The sequence below is a fragment of the Schistocerca gregaria genome, chromosome 1 (assembly GCF_023897955.1).
Source record: "Schistocerca gregaria isolate iqSchGreg1 chromosome 1, iqSchGreg1.2, whole genome shotgun sequence".
Classification (NCBI taxonomy): domain Eukaryota; kingdom Metazoa; phylum Arthropoda; class Insecta; order Orthoptera; family Acrididae; genus Schistocerca; species Schistocerca gregaria.
The window spans coordinates 157,582,690-157,601,694 of record NC_064920.1 but is presented as its reverse complement, the minus strand read 5'-3'; positions in this window follow the sequence as shown (position 1 = coordinate 157,601,694).

Sequence of the window (19,005 nt, the reverse complement as noted above, 5' to 3'; positions counted from 1 at the left end):
TTTTTCTTTTCCGCTGCCACGGTCTCCACTATTGCTATGCTCAACAAAATTTCTAGGGAAAGGGGGGAGGGGGCAGGCATCTTATTTTGCCCTCTATATGTACTATATACGTGAGACGCCTTGCTAAACCCGCAAGACAGGACAGATAGTTTAATTTGAGCAAAGGGCCAAAATAAGGGGCTGTCAGTTACACTCTAACATACGACTTTATTATTTCATCAAACATTACAAGTGCCCATTTTTTTTCCTTTGTTTCAAACACACAGCTTTAATCTTTGGAACCTGCTTTCCTTGGGATTGGGATTATTATATTCTACTTCAAGTCTGAGGGTATTTCGCCTGTTTCATACATCTTGCTCACCAGATGGTAGAGTTTATCAGGCAGGAAAACAGAAACCTAGAAGTGAGATACAGAATGCAGATTAAAGATGCACGTATCTAAATGTCATATAAAATATCTTCCGGTGTAAGGCCTGTTAATTTCCATGAAGTGTAACACAGAGGTATGTGAGCAAGGCAAAACAGTGGTAAATTTTACTTCTCTGGTTTTATGTGACCTGATACAACTTTCTGTGCTGTGCCATCATCTTCATCTCAGAGTAGCACGTACACATAATGGCCTCATTTACCTGATATACCTGTATGTGTGCATGCTTTAGACCATACCCCAAATCACTGGGTCGATTTCGACGAAATTTGGCACAGAAACAGCAGGTTAAACAAATATCAGCGCAATGGCGTTTATGATGTCCTAGATCCAATAGCAGTGCAGGTACGGGCATAACCGTGTTTTTTCCAATCCCGGCATATAGGCCAAGATGTACAACAGGTATGTCACATGGAAACTGTATTTCTCATGCCAAATCAATCTGTTTTTCAGGGCAGTCTGCATGTCAGAGGCAAAAAATGGGTTTGCAGGCCCTGACAAGTAGGCTGTGCTAAATGAGTGGCATGTTGTACTGGAATACTATGTTATCGACCTGATTTGATTAGTGGCTTTTGCGTCATGGGCAAGCCCCTGCTTTACACCGTGCCCTGTACGATATGTATGATATGTATATTGTTGGAGTAATATCGGCCTGTTTTATTGAACTGTATTACAGGTGCTATGTGTGCTGATGAGAATGGTTGGGAACAGGTGGAGATGGATGAAGGAGAGGACGGACAGTGTGAGGAGGAAGAGGAATGGACAGAGGGAAGGAGGGGGAGATAATTGAGGCAAGTGCAAGGTGTAGAGGGGTAGCAGTCAGGTGGAAAAAGAAGAGGGGGATGTGGAAATTGAAAGATAGGTAGAAGATATGGTCAGAGGAAGGAGGGATGAATGTGTGGTCAAAGGAAGGGGATGGTATCAATGGAGAAAGAGGAAGAGGAGGAGATAGATACAGGTGGGAGGAAGTGGTGGACAGAGAGAGGTAGGAGGAGGTGAACAATGTGAGGGAGAGGAGGAGGTATGTTCAATATATGTGTCAAACATGTATTAGGCAAAAACAGGAAGAGGCCAGTTTCTTTAAGGTATTCAAATATCCGACTTCACTGCATCATTCGCTACTGGAATAGTGAAGGGGACAGGACAGCGGTATACAATGGACCCCCTGGACACACCATAAATGTTTCTACACTCTGTTTCCCTGTGTTTCATTTCCTTGGCGATCTTTGGATAACTTTGCCATTTGTTACTTCATCAGTCCACTTAATTTTCAGCATCCTTCCGTATCACATCATCTCATCTGCTTTGATGCTCTTTACAGGTTTTCCCACAGATCTTGATTCACGCCTAACCAGTGCTCTGCTCCTGATGGACATCCTATGAAACGTCGTCCACAAATTGAGGTGTATGTTTCGTACTAACACATGTCTTTAAGGTGGAATGCTCGCTTTGCCTGTGACATTCTGGTCGCTAAATCCTTCATCCTTCGTCTGTAAGGTTATTTTGCTTCCAAGGTACTTGAAATACTTTAATTTATCTACTTCATGGTCCCCAGTTTTGATGTTAGGTTTATCGCTAATCTTCTTTCTGCTACACCTCATTACTTTTTCTTCGGTGACTCTCAGTCCACATTCTGTGGTCGTTAGACTGCTCATTGCATTCAACATAACCTGATATCTTTTCATCTTATATTTCAATCCATACTCAACCTTTCGTCTATTCGTTTATTCCCGTCATTGCTTCCTTGATGTACAGATCAAGTAGTCGGGGAATGAAACTGTTTCCTGCCTTACGTGATTTTTAATCCAAGGACTGCGGTCTTCGTCTCCTGTTTTTATTTTTATCTCTGCTTCCGAGTATTCCAGTGTCAACTGCTGTTTGTGTATAAGGAATCGGTTGGAAACTTTCCTCATGTCAGCACGTTGTAGATGTCGCCCCCGGCGCCAACCTTGTGTGAATGCTCTGAAAAGCTAATCATTTGCATATCGCAGCATCTTCTTCCCGTCGGTTAAAGTTCGCGTCTGTAGCACGTTATTTTCGTGGTGTAGCAATTTTAATGGCCAGTAGTGTAGTTACCTGTGGAAATCAGACGGAAGGGTTTCGGTTTGGCGAATACCTGAAGCACATTGCCTACCATTATGTGTAGGTCTAGCAGTTTAAGTACGAAGTATGAGGGGTTACGATATGGAGTTGTTTTTCGGAGTCAGGGTGTGGTCCCCTCATTCCCCTCAGAAAGAAATTTAACAATACTGTGTACTGTGTACTGTGTACTGTGTACAATAGATCGTTGACGACGATAATCTCTATCAGTACGACAATACCCACTTTCTAAGAATTTGTGGTGTCTGTTCTTTCTGTGACACACTTTATGTAAATTAAAGGTGGAGGGGGGAGAAGAAAGCGGAAGGGAAGGGACTGTCGATGTCAGCTGCCTCGGGACTTTACGCGGAATCAGCTGCGACGAGAGAAAATGTGTGCCGAACCGGGATTCGAACCCGGGATTTCCTGCTTATGAGGCAGTTGCGTTAACCACTGCATCACTTGGACACAGTGTTTATCACAAATGCGAAGATTATCTTGGCACGCATCTCGGCCAGCCCACATTCCCACCTAGCGTCAGTGTCCTCCATGTTCGCTACTGTGAGATTCCCTGAAGAGGTCGGACGTAATTCTGCATCTGCACTGAAGGAGGTGAATTGTTGCCCATCGAGGCGAATCAGTTATACGAATCCGTGGCATCTGTTCTTTCGACATGTGCAGCAGAACAGACTCCACGCATTCATATAATGTGATCAACCGACTGCCAGTAAAAAGGAGATCCTGGGTTCGAATCCTGGTCCGGCATACTTGCTCACTCGTCGCTGCTGATTTCATGTAAAGTCCCAGTGCAGCTGACATCGATATTTCGTTTCCTTCCCCGACCTCTCCCCTTTCCTTTCTCTCTCCTCCACTTTTAATTTACATGTATCACACTTCCGGATTCCGCTCACCGGACAAAAAATTTGTCACTCCAGTGCACGTGCACAATTCGATCGTTAAGCGATAGATGGCGCAGCGATCGAATCACGTGCTCAACCACGCAAGTATTGCCTTTATGTCAGCGTAAGGCAGTAGCGATCATGAGACACTGTTTCAACGGAATATTGTACGTAAGCAAGGGTAAATCTAGGGATATGACAGTCTGGCAAAAAGGGTAATGGTGTTTGGCCGTGCCCATAACCATACGGTGTGTGAATTTGTTTGAGTTGTTCGTGTTTCGTGGAGGAGTGTTGAACGTGTCTACAATCAGTGACATAACACACGATACCATCAAACACGTCGGAATTGTGGGTGGAAAAAGATCCTGACACAGGGACCGGAGTAGCGTTTCACGGCTTGTAAACCAAAATCTATTCGAAACCCTACAGTAATTGCTGCAGCCAGTGAATGAGGGTCCATCCCAATCTGTCACCTCGCAAGAGGCTGTTATACACAAAGGCACATAAAAATGACAACACCGTAGTTCATCGTGCTGGAAGAGTATGTAACTGGTTACATTTACATTACATCGCCTGGCGTGAACCTCAGAGAAAATCTATGGGTTATTTTGGAACCGCAGGTAAAACATCTGCATCTCCCTAGTTTGGTGGAACTACGCGATCAAATCCTCAGCAAGTGACTTAACCTGGATCGACGAACCTGCAGAACATTGTGGACTCACTTCCTAACCGAATCCAGGCGGTTATCAGTCGAAAGGCGGAACTGCACTGTATTAAATAGTGCTTATAATGATTTCCTTAGGGGTGACTATTTTTTCGTCATTGATCTATGTTACTTGAAAATGACACATCATGCTAGTGTTACTGGGTGTTAAAGTTGTGCGCATCTGTATAATTTCAACAATTACTACTAGTTTGTGTGTTAGTATTTTCAAACATATTTTATTCCCCGTTTTTAGCAGAGAGATGCCACTGTAGATTGCACAACTGATTCCATCCCCTTTCTAGTAAATAGGTGTTATTGTGGCTACTTTTCAGTACTATAGAATTTTCTTATCTGCCGAGCATGTATTAACATAGTTGATAAATCTGGAGTTCAGTGGGGAAGATGCATATTGAATCAGGTGTGAGTTAACCTCATCTCTTCCCACAGTCTTCCTAGTTTTCATTTTACACATTGATCCTGTAATTCCTTCGCTTTTGTGCTGTCTCAGTCGTCTCTTCCTCTTCTTTTTAAAATCACTTTCGTCTAGATTTTTATTTATATTGTCTCCTGTTATCCAAAGTTTCTAATAGATGTTCACCCATTGTATTATGTTTACCACTTCTATTCTTCTATCATTTTTATATTTTTATAAAATTTGTTAATAATTTTATAGCTAAATTCTTGTCTACCATTTTCCAATTCTGAAATAAACTTGTCGCAACTTTCTTAATTTTCCGGCATAGATCTTTAACTTCTTTAGATGGCAATTTATATTCCACACATGCCCATCCATCTCAAACAGTTATCAAAAATCTTGCACTGAAATGGAAGAAATCAAAAATTTTGGTGTGTTAAAAAGAAGAAAGACTATGGTTGCCGTGTGCCAAGCCGTGCTTCCTCTGAAAATCTAGCGATGTTTGTGAGTTGTCAATCCAAAATACCTGTTGACGATGTAGCCATTTCTTCTTCAACAACACAGTGACTTTCACAGTACACTTTCTAGCATCTGATCCAAAAAAATGGAGTTGTGTAAGAATAAGAATATTGAAAGACACTGTTTCTTGAATTTAATTATGCAATAGTCGTATAAAAATTTTGTATAAATGAGTAATGATTCTTGTTGTGTACGTTTCCACTACATAAAGCATTACTGCCTCATTTCTGTACCTGAATTGTCACAAACAAAACGTAGTGCGTTTGAAACTAAAACTTACTTATCGTCACTTGGAACTGCTCAGTTTCCGTGTGACACCCTGAATGTTCATAAAAATTATTTATTTTATTTTTTAGTCTCATTATTTTCGTCAGTGATGAGAGCAGCAGAGTAATTCTGTAGTATCAGAATAACTTCTCCACTTTTTGTATACCAATATATTATTCCGTAGAATCTTCCTCTTCTTTCTTTCAGAATATCTGGTTTTCCCCTTCCTTCGCAGAACACATCCTAGTATGACATTTACTTATGCCGAAATTCGGTACAGACAACCAAGTTGGTCAACGAACAATTTTGCTGCAAACTGATTTCTCTCTTTAAACGCTCTTTACTCTGAAGGATATGATGAGAAAGGACACTAGCAGTCGTTTTAGTCGCCAAGATTTTGAAATATTTATTCGCTGAATCATTTAAACGCCCCCCTCACTGTGTAGCGATGTGGAAATTCACTGCCACGTCATATTTATTCTTGCGAAACATGTTGTGTTTATTCCGTTCTCATTACTTCTGTTTACGTGCCGCGTAGCGCGCGAAATTGATTTTCAGCCGTTTGACGCCAAATATGGGCGACAACAGAAAGAGCGAACAGCTTATTCATTTACTCGGTCAGATCCGTAGTAAATCCTTTGTGCAAGTGACGCCTGCCTCAAAATCCCGGCGACCAGCACGGAAATGGAAAACACAGATTTGGACGATACTGAGCTGATGAAAAAGGGCTGGAGCCGGCAGCGAGAGTTATTAACCGTCAAGGTGTGGTTGTTGTCCGTGTGTCGAGCAGATACTTCGCACCGACCGAGGCTCCACACGCTGTAAGGCGGTGGACACGTATTCCAGTGGGTCAGGTTTCAAACTTGAGGTCGGCCAAACCGATTAAAGCATTGTGTGCTGTTATTTGATCACGTAATTGTTAATTCTTGATAGTTTCTTCCTCAAATCCAGGAACATTTTGAAACCTCGATCTTCCTCTGAAACATCGATTATTCAAATGCACTGATGCCCAAAATTAAAGCAAGGAACTACTATTTTCCCGTCCTGCATCTAATTCACCATATAATAATAATGGAACAGTATATGAGTGGTTTAAGTCATATCTACAGAACAGGAAGCAAAAAGTCTCTTTATATGCTTCAAGTGGTTCAAAGGAGTTTGACACTTCATCTAATTCGAGTGAAATTACATTAGGTGTTCCACAAGGTTCGATCATGGTTCCTCTCCTGTTCTTGATATAAGTGAATGACCTCCCTTCTTATGTGAAACAAGATGCTGAATTGACATTGTTTGCTGATTTATATACAAATAAGGTCTTTGGAAAAGTTATTAATTGGTTTTCTGTGAATTGGCTTGCTCTGAACTTTGAAGAAACACAGTACATCCAATTTTCTGCTGCAAAAAGTATAATTCCTTCAATAAACAATAAACATAACACACCAAAAGAAGTCAGTAGCCAGGGTAGAGCATACTACGTTTTTGGGTGTACAAATAGATGAGAATCATAAATGGAAAATATTTTGGATCCTCTAGGGCGAGTAGGTTCAGCAACTTTTGCAATCAAAATAATTGCCAATTTTGATGATGGAGAAATTAGTAAGCTAACATACACTCCTGGAAATTGAAATAAGAACACTGTGAATTCATTGTCCCAGGAAGGGGAAACTTTATTGACACATTCCTGGGGTCAGATACATCACATGATCACACTGACAGAACCACAGGCACATAGACACAGGCAACAGAGCATGCACAATGTCGGCACTAGTACAGTGTATATCCACCTTTTGCAGCAATGTAGGCTGCTATTCTCCCATGGAGACGATCGCAGAGATACTGGATGTAGTCCTGTGGAACAGCTTGCCATGCCATTTCCACCTGGCGCCTCAGTTGGACCAGCGTTCGTGCTGGACGTGCAGATCGCGTGAGACGACGCTTCATCCAGTCCCAAACATGCTCAATGGGGGACAGATCCGGAGATCTTGCTGGCCAGGGTAGTTGACTTACACCTTCTAGAGCACGTTGGGTGGCACGGGATACATGCGCACGTGCATTGTCCTGTTGGAACAGCAAGTTCCCTTGCCGGTCTAGGAATGGTAGAACGATGGGTTCGATGACGATTTGGATGTACCGTGCACTATTCAGTGTCCCCTCGACGATCACCAGAGGTGTACGGCCAGTGTAGGAGATCGCTCCCCACACCATGATGCCGGGTTTTGGCCCTGTGTGCCTAGGTCGTATGCAGTCCTGATTGTGGCGCTCACCTGCACGGCGCCAAACACGCATACGACCATCATTGGCACCAAGGCAGAAGCGACTCTCATCGCTGAAGACGACACGTCTCCATTCGTCCCTCCATTCACGCCTGTCGCGACACCACTGGAGGCGGGCTGCTCGATGTTGGGGCGTGAGCGGAAGACGGCCTAACGGTGTGCGGGACCGTAGCCCAGCTTCATGGAGACGGTTGCGAATGGTCCTCGCCGATACCCCAGGAGCAACAGTGTCATTAATTTGCTGGGAAGTGGCGGTGCGGTCCCCTACGGCACTGCGTAGGATCCTACGGTCTTGGCGTGCATCCGTGCGTCGCTGCGGTCCGGTCCCAGGTCAACGGGCACGTGCACCTTCCGCCGACCACTGGCGACAACATCGATGTACTGTGGAGACCTCACGCCCCACGTGTTGAGCAATTCGGCGGTACGTCCACCCGGACTCCCGCATGCTCACTATACGCCCTCGCTCAAAGTCCGTCAACTGCACATGCGGTTCACGTCCACGCTGTCGCGGCATGCTACCAGTGTTAAAGACTGCGATGGAGCTCCGTATGCTACGGCAAACTGGCTGACACTGACGGCGGCGGTGCACAAATGCTGCGCAGCTAGCGCCATTCGACGGCCAACACCGCGGTTGCTGGTGTGTCCGCTGTGCCGTGCGTGTGAGGTATTCACTGCTCAAAAGAAAGTAGTTAGAATAATGTGTGGGGTTCATAGTCTCACATCTTGTAGGCATCAGTTTAAAAGATTAGGAATGCTTACAACTGCTTCACAGTACATTTACTCAGTAATGAAATTTTTTCTCAGTTTAAAATCAACGGCGACATTCATGACCACAATACCAGAAAAAAGAAAGACCTACACTATCCTTTACTTAACCTATCTTTGGCACAGAAAGGGGTAAAATATGTTGCTAGAAAACTTTTTGATAAATTTACAGATGAAATAAAATGTCTGACAGACAGCAGTAATAGTTTCAAAAACAAATTGAAGTCACACCTACTTGACAACTCCTTCTATACCACAGATGAATTCTTGAATATGGGTAAACAAATCTAGAGATATAATATATGCATTTTGTGCCATTTAAGGGAATGGGATAGATAACAGAAATATTGAGGTATAACACTATAACGTACAAAAAAAAAAAAAAAAACTTGTTGCCTGTGCGCATTTCTTGTGCATTTCACATGTTCCACATCATCACGGTTTTTCTGTGCTATTGATCAATGAAACACGTAACTAACTAACTAATCATGCGAACTGTCAACAGATGTCGTTACAATCGTGCTCTACACGGAAGATGGCGTTCGGGTCAAAGGGTAACAACGCCAGAAATGACGCCAGGAGACCTATCAAGCGGTATAGTGTTTCCAGGCTAGTCCCACATCCACAATCGCTGTGTACACAGTCGCAGACGGTACAGTATAGCACAGACTCTCCACCGTGGACGGCCATAGGAAGAACGGAACTGGAGTGGCTCGATGGCATAACTTGAATAGTTCTCTTTCTTGGATGAGGCGACAGTTTATAGAGACCGGATCTGTATCCCGGAGACGAGGAGAGGACGTGTGACATTAGAAAGTGCGGGCAGTGATTTGGCTGTAGGTGCACGACGGTACCGCCTTACTACTCCACTGCAACTTGCACCTGACGTCGCAGCATCACCTGGGCGTGTTGTGTCGAGGCAAACTGTGTATAAAAGGCTTCAGAAGAGTGGCCTTTATTGTTGGAGACTTGCTGTCTGTTTACCCGTGGAGTGTCTTCACAGAGGGAGACGTCTAGAGACGAGCCGTCAACATGTCACCTGGATGGTCGAAAAGTGAGCCAAGGTTCCTTTCAGAGATGAGTCCTGATTAGGTCTGGATAGTGATTATCGACGGATTCGTATCTGGAGGGTACGTGGAACACTATTTCGGGATCCAAGCACCGTGGAAAAACACCGATATCTAGGCGAATCCCTAATGATGTGGTCAAGGATTATGTTGACCGCTCGCACAACTGTTCATGAAATTGTGTGGGTCAGTCAGCAAGATTCAACTCCTGTCAGGTACAGTGAGGAGATCTTGGGATCTTGGAAGTATCTAACCAAAATTTTATCCTTTTTTATTTGTGAAAGTATCAATGATAAGATTGTTTCAATAATTATTCAACGAACCTACATATGACTGCGTCTGTGAACTTGTTTCTTGCACTCCTCCATTTTGCCAGAAATGCAACATTTATTTGACTCAGCAATCAAGTTTAAGGGAATAATGCCGTTTGTGCAATGGCATTAAGATGGTAATAAAAATTAACTTGTGGCCCTGATGTCTACTTACTGAAATTATATCTTGACTTGAAAACGCCTGTTGTGCAATGGCCAAAAATTAGTTATTTGAAATAACTTTGCTGTGATAACGTTAGTTATACCAAAATCGATTTCAAACCATGAAATTCACATATATATTGCATAGAGGCTTCATTTTCATTACGTTCTTTCATTGGTGGGTAACTTTACTGTACTACTCATCTTCATATTTAGTACAAGCAGCAAAGTGTGAGGATTATGATTCAGGATGTTAGAGTTAAACACAATGTTGATCTAAATATACAGGGTGAGTCACCTATCATTACCGCTGGATATATTTCGTAAATCACATCAAATACTGACGAATCGATTCCACAGAGTGAACGTGAGGAGAGGGGCTAGTGTAATTGGTTAATACAAATCATACAAAAAATGCACGGAAGTATTTTTTTAAACACAAACCTACGTTTTTTTAATGGAACACCGTTAGTTTTTAGCACATCTGAACATATAAACAAATACGTAATCAGTGCCGCTTGTTGAATTGTAAAATGTTAATTACATCCGGAGATATTGTAACCTAAAGTTGACGCTTGAGTACCACTACTCCGCTGTTCGATCCTGTGTATCGGAGTGCACCGAATTACGTAGGGATCCAAAAGGAACGGTGATGGACCTGAGGTACAGAAGAGACTGGAACAGCACATTACGTCCACATGCTAACATCTTTTTATTGGTCTTTTTCACTGACGCACATGAGGGGTGAGGTACACGTATACACATGGTTTCCGTTTTCAATTACGGAGTGGAATAAAGTGTGTCACGACATGTCAGGCCAATAGATGTTCAATGTGGTGGCCATCATTTGCTGCACATAATTGTAATCTCTGGCGTAATGAATGTCGTACACCCCGCAGTACATCTGGTGTAATGCCGCCGCAGGCTGCCACAATACGTTCTTTCACATCCTCTGGGGTTGTAAGCACATCACGGTACACATTCTCCTTTAACGTACCCCACAGAATGAATTCCAGAGGTGTAAGATCAGGAGAACGGGCTGGCCAATTTAAGCGTCCTCCACGTTCTATGAAACGCCCGTCGAACATCCTGTCAAGGGTCAGCCTAGTGTTAATTGCGGAATGCGCAGGTCCAACATCATGTTGATACCACATACGTCGACGTGTTTCCAGTGGGACATTTTCGAGCAACGTTGGCAGATCATTCTGTAGAAACGCGATGTATGTTGCGGCTGTTTGGGCCCCTGCGATGAAGTGAGGACCAATGAGGTGGTCGCCAATGATTCCGCACCATACATTTAGAGCCCACGGTCGCTGTCGCTCTACCTGTGTGAGCCAGCGAGGATTGTCCACGGACCAGTAATGCATGTTCCGTAGATTCACTGCCCCGTGGTTTGCGAAACCCGCTTCATCGGTAAACAGGTAGAACGGCAACGCATTCTCTGTTAATGGTCATTGACAGAATTGCACTCGATGATTAAAGTCATCACCATGTAATTGCTGATGTAGCGACACATGAATCGGGTGATAGCGGTGACGATGCAGTATGCGCATGACACTACTTTGACTCAGTCCACCGGCTGTCGCAATGTCCCGTGCACTCATGTGTGGGTTCATGGCAACAGCAGCTAACACACCAACTGCACCCACTTCTCCTGTGACGGGCCTGTTACGGACCCGTTTGCGTGCTACGACCATACCTGTTGCATACAGTTGACGGAAGATGTTTTGGCAAGTTGGATGCTCTCTGTCCGGGTACCGTTCTGCATACACCCTGCAGGCTTCAGCTGCATTTCGTCGACACTCGCCATAGATGAGTATCATCTCCGCCTTTTCAGAGTTCGAACATACCATGGTCACAGTTCCTACAACACTACACTATCACAGACGTCTGGTAACACGGTGTACTATAGTTGGTCTGCGTGCGGAGACGAATGCAGAATAACAATACCAGCAAGCGCTACATGCGGACACTGCGACAGCTTGACCAAACCACAACAGTGCACTACAGCCACACTCGTAAACACGGTCGTCATCGTAAACATGTCCCTGCAGATGTTGCTCGCCGACCGTGGCCCGTGTTTGTTACAACACGCAACTGAACGTCGGAGGTTTCAAGCGTCAACTTTAGGTTACAATTATCTCCGGATGTAATTAACATTTTACAATGCAACAAAAGGCACTGATTATGTAATTGTTTATATGTTCAGATGTGCTAACAAAACCAACGTGGTTCTATTTTAAAAAGACGTAGGTTTGTATTGAAAAATATGCTTCTGTGCATTTTTGTATGGTTTGTATTAAACAATTACACTAGCCCCTCTCCTCACGTTCAGTCTGTGGAATCGGTTCGTCAGTATTTGATGTGGTGTACGAAATATATCCAGCGGTAACGTTAGGTGACTCACCCTGTATATATTGTTAAAATTTTAAGTCATACACAAAACCTACCATTTCCAACATTTTTGCAGCACAAACCACTCTTACAAAAAAATTTACAAATCGCTTACTGCGTCAAACTTTGGACACAAAAAAAAGGTTCAAATGGTTCTGAGCACTATGGGACTTAACTTCTGAGGTCATCAGTCCCCTAGAACTTAGAACTACTTAAACCTAACTAACCTAAGGACATCACACAGCCGGGGCAGGATTCGAACCTGCGACCGCAGAGGTCGCGCGGTTCCAGACTGCAGCGCCTAGAATCGCTCGGCCACTCCGGCCGGCTTGGACATACAGATCCTAACTATGAACATTATCAAACAAAAACCATTTTGAAATTATTATATATCTTCTCTCATTTACGTGCTAAGCTTTGATAAGGTCAGCTGCCCAGCGAATGCGACTCCTACCTTAACGCTCACTGCATACGTCTGCTTCCTCAGGGCACCTAGCTACGATTCCAGAGTTTCTTATTGCGCGTTTTCAGCTCTCTTAACCATCACAGATACTCCTACTCAAAGATATTATACTCATTCCACCTTGCGGTTGGCAACTACCGACTTTATTTTCTGGATCTACCCTGAGCAGACCTTAGCACATACCTTTCAATCTCATGCGGAGTTGTTGTGGGGCCAGACTTCTTATTGATGGACGGTAATGCTCGACATAATAGAACACGAGTGGGTGGTTTTTTTTTTTTGGGGAGCGGAAGGTGTTGCACGGATGACGTGGCCTGCTCGCTTTCCCGATTTGAATCCCATACAGCATATCTGGCATGACTGCAGAGTCACGTTGCATCACGTTTGCATCCGCCAACTACTCACCAAGACTTGTTTGCAGCTCTGCAGGAAGAATAGGCGTTATTGGCTCAACATGAGACTGATGACATCATTCACAGCATGTCGCGGCGTTGTCAGACCTTTATTGTGCCCAGAGGTGGTCACACGCCATACTGAGCACATTAACCATTTGTCAGAATGTGTGTGCAAATCTGTTAAGTTGAAAAAAGGAAACGAAGAACATTTTTGTCTACCGTTATGCATGTTGCAGTGATTATGTTCTGTACTCTTTACATTGTTTCTATTTTACTTCACCTTTTACACTGTTTTGTGGCAAAATAAACGCAACCTTGCAAAATTTCCGCCTGTTGCTTTTAGTTTGGACACCTGTGAATGAGAATGCTGCCAGAGATGTCTTCAGAAAACTGTAATATTTAGACAGGTGAACGACGCGTCATTTTCCGGCCACAAATGATATGAGAGCTCACTGGGTAGGGAAACGTAAACCTGCGGTGGGCGGAGTTATACCAACCGGAACCAAACTGCAGCGTAGTTAGAACGAGAACAAACACACGTAAGGAACTACAGCCACCAGACAGCCAAGTGAGCCGTGGTAAAAATCGCTGTTTTGAAGAGCGCGCCGCACCGCGTAGTGTGACGCTGTCGCCCTCCGTTTCTGGCGGTGGCGCCGCTGTAGAAGTCCCAGCTTCGGTGTCTCCCTCTGGTGCCAAAGGGGAAAGGTTGCCTGTTCACGTGCATTTGAGGGGCGCTATGAGCTCGGTAATGAGTCAGTCTGGGAGTCGGTGCAGTGAATCGACAGAGTCAGTCGAAAGGCAGACACTCGCATGTTGCTCAGTCGGCTCTCAGTCGCTGTTGGGTCGTGGACTGAGTCGGGTTCGTCGTTACTCCGCTTTTGGACGAGTTGGCAGTCAGCAGCAGGCAGGTCCGCACGGTGCAGGTACGCGCCGGGGCCGTGGTCGACGCAGACGGAAGTCCGTCGGTCGATCGGTCGGCTGGTCGTCGGATGGCGACATGTTGTCTGCTGAGCATTGACACCAGCATCAGTCGGGAAGAGAAGGCAGCCAGCAACAGTCGGGTCCGTATGGGGTTAGTAGTCGCTGGGACCGCTGCCGGCGAAAGCGGGCTGCCGTTGGTCGTTTGCTCGGCCGGTCGTCTTAGTCGACGACTTCTTGGATCATCAGGATGGACACCATTTTCCGAATCGGGACGTGGTTGGGCCTCGTTGGTTCGTTGGAACTGAGCAGCCACGCAGTCTCCACAGCCTGGCCGGGGCTTTTGGCGGCGGGCACGCGCTGTGGCATCTGGAGGTTCCAGCTGCGGGAGCGACTTTTCGCTTTCCTCCGAAGCAGGATCCTCAAGTAGAGTAATTGGTTACTTCTTTTTAAATCTCGACTGTTACGATTTGTTCGTTATTAGTGGATTGTTGTTTGCTCAGCCGTTCACCCGTGTGATAACAAGTGGTGTGTGTTGTTGTCTAGAACCCGCAGCCTTCTTCCGTAATGATTTGACAGTTGTGACTTGTGTTTTCTGTATTCTTTTAAACTTGTCTTGAGTGGTGTTTCATGCCTTGATCTTGGTGTAGGTATATTCGGTTTACTCTACATCGGCCGATATTCTCTTGTTTGTGCAGTTGGATCTGACGGTTGGAAATCGGTCAGATTGTCGGTCGGAGTGCTAGTATGTCTGTCGTTCGGAGCTGCCTGTGTCATGTTTGTCGGATTCGGTGTGTTAACGAATCTATTGCTTGGAGCGTAACGGCCATATTCCTGAAGTATATTTTGATCTTGCCTATCATCTTGAGAGGTGATATATGTGTACTGTAGAGCATGTTAACTCGTTTGGCAAACCTTGTACAATTTTATATGGGATTGAATTTCATGGGCTTTTATTTAAATGGTCATTTTAGTATATAAAGTTGCCACCCTTCCACTGTAAGACTTTTCTTAGACGTAAAATCAACTTGCACCTTCGGTGGCAAGCTAATATTTTTAATTTTAGTGTTTTGTACCATTTCCATCCCATAGTGTGATTAAATGTGTTAATGTTCTTGATGAATCACTAGTAAATAAAATGAATTCTTAAGAATATTCTTTGAAAATAAATCACGGTTCACCAAGAATGACCAACGTCATACGTAATCTATAGCTGAATATTAGTTAACCAAAGATAAACAGGCAGCACTGATTTTGTCCATCTGTTGCTTGGCCAGAGGAGGGGAGAGAAAAAGAGAGAGAGAGAGAGACAACAAGATTTGAAGCCAATTTTCAAGAATTCAAAGAATGTGCAGGTGGAACCAACAGTTTTGAAGCTCGCGTATCTTTTACATGCGTATATGACACTTTCATTATTTGCCTTGTAACAGTGAAAATTTTGACAATCTTTTGCTACGCCTCATTTCAGTGTGAATTTTGTAGTTGTTGAGCAGTTTTGGAGGTATGTCTACGTAACTGTTTAAAATTTTATTATTTTAGATTCACTGAATGAGAGTCTTGAATCTAGATGTTTTCTTTGTATAGGGCTTTTGAAATAAAAGGGTAATTTGTGCCGCTCACTTATTCCATACCATTGTTGTGGGAGAACATGGTTCAGGTGAGTATGATACTTTTCTTCAAACACATTACACTTTCGTTTCAAAACGCCCTATAAAAAGAATCTAATATAATACAATTTTAAACAGTGAAACGGATATATCCCCACGACTTCCTTAGCAATTACAAAACACTACTTCTATAATTTATGAAAGGTATCCAAATAAAACGAATTTACAAGACCCCATTACCCATACATAGAAAAATATTTTATTATCCATACACGAAAAAATATTTTAAGGTTCAATAAAGCAAAAAATTATTTTCTTTTTACATAGAGAACAACCATCCACATTTATGAACATACCTAATAGAACGTTTTGTAACTTAACCCAAATCTGATCTCCGATTAAATATCAACAACCAACAAGACTGGAACCACCATATTTCATAAACTTAAGACAACCAATTTCCCTTAGGCCAACCACACAAGTTGTTTTCTGAAGTACGACAACAAAAAATGGTTCAAATGGCTCTGACCACTATGGGACTTAACATCTGAGGTCTTCCCTAACTAACCTAACGACATCACACACATCCATGCCCGACGGAGCATTCGAACCTACGATCGTAGCGGTAGCACGGTTCCACACTGAAGCGCCTAGAACCGCTCGGCCAAAGCGGCCGGCAGTACAAGAACACCATTTCCGTACAGCGAATAATCCACTCAGCATTTCTGGACATGAGAACGGGGTGTACCAGGCTTTACAACCCTGAATAGGCGACCATTAACATAGTAGATCACCTGGTGGTAAGTGCCGCCATTGACAATACAAAAGCAAACATGTACAGCCAGGTGTCCAGTAGGGTAAACTCCATCGATGGTCATTGTAGGTTCAAAGATTGTGCCGCAAGAGAATTGGTGTTGTCAACTCGCAGCAGACGGCACACAGATCCGTTTAAGAGGGGGTCACAGTCGCACTGTCCACAGCACCAATCACAGTGCAACCCAACAGCGTTAGCAGGAAAGGCACAGATGGGAGTTAGAATGTACCACAGCAGGCGTCATCGAGTAGGCACATATACCAGTAATGCTGTTCCAGTACCATCTTCCTTACCATTTACTCAACCCAAATGTAGTCCTCCACTTAATCCTTGAACAACATGTATTTTCCTTCGTATTACACATTTGCCTTTATGCACTGTTTATGAACTCAATTTGCGGCTCCTCCTTAAATTTCTAGAACAGTTCCAGGAATCCTATAAATGTGATCATCAAAAAGTTTTCGTATCCACTCTCATCATGAAATCTGGGACTGCTGCCAAGCCTCTACTAATATACGCTCTCATCTTAAGCTCCACACACTCCACATCCTTTCCCAATGTAGCATGAGCCAACGCACGCCACGTGACCCACAAATAACAATAGGAATGTCAACTTCCTAAAAGGTGAGGTCACCCGATCCTCTCCTGTCTGTAAATCAAGCATTGTTACCTACTCCTCAACCTTACACATCACACCTCCAATTTACAATCTACACTCCTGGAAATGGAAAAAAGAACACATTGACACCGGTGTGTGAGACCCACCATACTTGCTCCGGACACTGCGAGAGGGCTGTACAAGCAATGATCACACGCACGGCACAGCGGACACACCAGGAACCGCGGTGTTGGCCGTCGAATGGCGATAGCTGCGCAGTATTTGTGCACCGCCGCCGTCAGTGTCAGCCAGTTTGCCGTGGCATACGGAGCTCCATCGCAGTCTTTAACACTGGTAGCATGCCGCGACAGCGTGGACGTGAACCGTATGTGCAGTTGACGGACATTGAGCGAGGGCGTATAGTGGGCATGCGGGAGGCCGGGTGGATGTACCGCCGAATTGCTCAACACGTGGGGTGTGAGGTCTCCACAGTACATCGATGTTGTCGCCAGTGGTCGACGGAAGGTGCACGTGCCCGTCGACCTGGGACCGGACCGCAGCGACGCACGGATGCACGCCAAGACCGTAGGATCCTACGCAGTGCCGTAGGGGACCGCACCACCACTTCCCAGCAAATTAGGGTATCGGCGAGGACCACTCGCAACCGTCTCCATGAAGCTGGGCTACGGTCCCGCACACCGTTAGGCCGTCTTCCGCTCCCGCCCCAACATCGTGCAGCCCGCCTCCAGTGGTGTCGCGACAGGCGTGAATGGAGGGACGAATGGAGACGTGTCGTCTTCAGCGATGAGAGTCGCTTCTGCCTTGGTGCCAATGATGGTCGTATGCGTGTTTGGCGCCGTGCAGGTGAGCGCCACAATCAGGACTGCATATGACCGAGGCACACAGGGCCAACACCCGGCATCATGGTGTGGGGAGCGATCTCCTACACTGGCCGTACACCTCTAGTGATCGTCGAGGGGACACTGAATAGTGCACGGTACATCCAAACCGTCATCGAACCCATCGTTCTACCATTCCTAGACCGGCAAGGGAACTTGCTGTTCCAACAGGACAATGCACGTCCGCATGTATCCCGTGCCACCCAACGTGCTCTAGAAGGTGTAAGTCAACTACCCTGGCCAGCAAGATCTCCGGATCTGTCCCCCATTGAGCATATTTGGGACTGGATGAAGCGTCGTCTCACGCGGTCTGCACGTCCAGCACGAACGCTGCTCCAACTGAGGCGCCAGGTGGAAATGGCATGGCAAGCCGTTCCACAGGACTACATCCAGCATCTCTACGATCGTCTCCATGGGAGAATAGCAGCCTGCATTGCTGCGAAAGGTGGATATACACTGTACTAGTGCCGACGTTGTGCATGCTCTGTTGCCTGTGTCTATGTGCCTGTGGTTCTGTCAGTGTGATCATGTGATGTATCTGACCCCAGGAATGTGTCAATAAAGTTTCCCCTTCCTGGGACAATGAATTCACGGTGTTCTTATTTCAATTTCCAGGAGTGTATGTTAGCTTACTAATTTCTCCATCATCAAAATTGGCAATTATTTTGATTGCAAAGGTGCTCTCGATCGAGTCCTCCAATATGAGGTGGACAAGGAGGTGCAAACGTTGGTTCTACTATGCCAAGACTGCTTGGTAGCTACAACAGGAAAACACAATTAATTAGCACGATGTACAAAATAAAGTATTTCTTATTTAAATTTGCTGTAGTCCATGATCAATTAGTTGACAATTATAGAAGACGAGACTAAAAAAAAAGGTTCTAGTGGCTCTGAGCCCTATGGGACTCAACTGCTGTGGTCATTAGTCCCCTAGAACTTAGAACTACTTAAACCTAACTAACCTAAGGACATCACACACATCCATGCCCGAGGCAGGATTCGAACCTGCAACCGTAGCAGTCGCACG